The sequence below is a fragment of the Hippopotamus amphibius genome, chromosome 3 (genome assembly GCF_030028045.1).
Source record: "Hippopotamus amphibius kiboko isolate mHipAmp2 chromosome 3, mHipAmp2.hap2, whole genome shotgun sequence".
In the NCBI taxonomy this organism is placed as follows: domain Eukaryota; kingdom Metazoa; phylum Chordata; class Mammalia; order Artiodactyla; family Hippopotamidae; genus Hippopotamus; species Hippopotamus amphibius.
In genome coordinates, this window is record NC_080188.1 from 135,027,001 (window position 1) to 135,029,746 (window position 2,746).

Genomic DNA, 2,746 nt, shown 5'->3' on the forward strand with positions numbered 1-2,746 from the left:
TTAATAGCAACTGAGCTGCCAGATTTTCAAGTCCTCCCCAGCAAGATACAACTTCCTGATTCTAAGGTTGGCCCCTAGTTGTCAAGGGGTTAAATAACCAGCACAAATGGTAGTGTACTATCCTGTCCTTCTGATTGCAGCATTTGGCAGAACTAAAAGGAAAGGAAGTTGTGTTACACATTGAAGTGATTACGCAAAACACAAGAAGACACCAGGAGAAGATGAAAACGTCACGTGAGGGCTTTGAGGCTCTGTACACATCCTCCATCGCATCATTATGGGGCTCGCCAGGCTGGCTTGAATCCGGCTCCAGGAACCACACCTTGCTTCTTTCTCCTCCTCGTGCTTCTGTTTGTCATTGCAAAGCACAGTCAATGAATCGGTCATCTTTTTCAAGTCATCAGTTTGCAAAGAAAAACACCTCTCTATCAAAGGATTCCAAAAACTGGTATGATATAGTGACTTTTCATATTGTGTAATTTTATCTTTTGGTAACTTTTCAAAACCCATGAAGTCATCTCTTGAAAATGGACTCAGAGCATGGATTCTGTAAGCTCTATTAATACCAAACGTTTCTTTGGCTAAGTTGAGGTCTGACTCTTCCTGTCATTTCTTTAGCCTAGTCCCGGTTTATCTGCTAATTGTTTTCCGGCGTTAGCGCTTTAGGATCTGCTAAACTCTTTTTATTTTTTCCTGTTGATGTTCTTTCTTTTTGATTTTTTCCCTTTTTTCTTTTCTGAAATCTTTATATCGGGTTTTACTTCTCTTTCTTTCCTTTCACATCGTCACTGTCACCCCATTCACCCTTGATGACCATACCACTGCCTTCCCAGCTGTCTCCACCAGAGTACTGCCAGCCCCCAGCACCCACATAGAGCTCCACACAAAGTGTGTCTGCATCCAAACTGAAGGGTCCAACGACCCCATCCAACTCAGGATGCCAATCGCAAGCCCATGTTTTTACATGTACTTCTGGTGGACTGGCTGTAAATCAGAGGTTCCCATGACACCTTCCCTGGGTTCCATTAATTTGCTAGAGCGGTTCACAGAACTCAGGAAACTTATTTACTCACTAAATTACTAGTTTATTACAAATGGTTTTTATAGTGGCTTCATTATGTAAGCGTGATGGATTAAATCATCGATCCGTCTTAACTGAACTCACTCTCTAGCCCCTCTCCCCTCCCCAGAGGTTGGGGGTGGGGTGGGGTGTGTGGAATGGGTCTAAAACTTCCAAACCTCTAATCACAAGGGTTGCTGCCCTGATGACCAGGCCTCATCCTTAGGTGCAGTCCAAAAGTCACCTCATTAACATAACAAAAGACACTTTAAACTCTCAACGTTTAGGAAATTGCAAGGGTTTTAGGAGCTCTGTGCCAGAAACGAGGATGAAGACCAAATACATATTTCTTAGTATAAATCAATATCACAGGTTGAAACTGAAGAGGATTGTGGCCAGCCAGGCCTCTAGGCACCTGGACCAACGGCAGGTCCTGCTCACGACCATCCTCATAGCAAAGCAGCTGATAGAAAAGCAAGCAGGAAAGATAAGGCTGGACTGTGCAACGTATCTAAAGTCACAGTGGGGCATACACCTGGCAAAGTGCTAAGAGACATAAATCCCAAGGGAGAAGGAAGGAAGGTAGATAAGAGGGTAGTCAGGAACAGAAGGGAGCCCTGGGCAATAGAACATTCTGCGTGCCAGTATGGGAACGTCTCTCGTTGAAGCAGAAACCCATCCCAGAGCCTGAAGATCCCTGGGTCCCTGGGAAAGAATAAGAGTTTTCGGTAAAGTATCCCTGGTAAAAAGATGAATGAGAGGGTAATTCATTTGAACTCCAATCAGCAGGCATTTATTGAGTTCTTCCCTGATTGAAGACTGCACTTAGGACTTTTGTATAACAAAATGACTTCCGTATGAGCCATGTTCTTAAAGAGGTTATAAGGTAGGAGGAGAACCAGAAACCCTACAAGAACGAAATCAGACTTTGATCAGTTGCTGAAACAGAAGTGACACACATGACCAAGCACTATGTGATAACAAAGAAATGTGTTATTTCTTAGGAAAGCACAGACTCTTGGTTGACAGGCAAAGATCAAATGACTATGCTTTCTCAATAGCCTTTGCCCTGGCAAAAGCCATTTTGGAAGAAAGGTCAGGACTTAAGAAAAGGCAGGATTCACTGAACATGGAAATAGATGCAAGTCCTTCCCCTGCCCATTGCCTCCGCACCCCACCCTCACACACACACAGACAGCCCTCTTCATCTAGCATGTGGATTTCTAAAATCTGTCAGGCAGTTTTCTGAGTGCCTGGTGTGTGTAGGCATATGATGGGGAGGAAGAGCAGTGGAAGGAGGGCAAGGAGTAAATGTCCCAGAGTCTGACCACAATCCAGAAAGAGCTGACACCTGAGAGAGAGACAGAGACCAGGTGGAGGGGTCTAAGCTGTGGAGGGACCATTCGTGCTGATGCTGACTCTGCATGCCTATAAAATGTGCCGCCACGACCACCCTTCCGGGTGCAGAGCTGAGGGTCTTGTTCGAAAATGGGAAGAAGGGTGAGGAGAGGACTGATTATAGTCTGCTCTCCTCTTGGAAGATCTGTGGGTTCCTGAAGCTAAGAGGGAATTAAAAATGTAAATTAGACTACAGAGTCATTTGTCTCAAGCTGTGAGGAGTGCAACTCTGGGCAAAAATGTTGAGAAAGTGTCCTCCACTGTAAAAGAAAGCCCCAGCCTATGCAT

The 2,746-nt window shown here is 44.8% G+C and overlaps 1 pseudogene; it reads right to left on the reverse strand.

The window, feature by feature from the left end:
* Positions 1-275: 275 nt before the first annotated feature.
* LOC130848801 (eukaryotic translation initiation factor 3 subunit J-like) lies at positions 276-782 on the reverse strand (annotated as a pseudogene).
* Between the last annotated feature and the right edge of the window lie 1,964 nt (positions 783-2,746).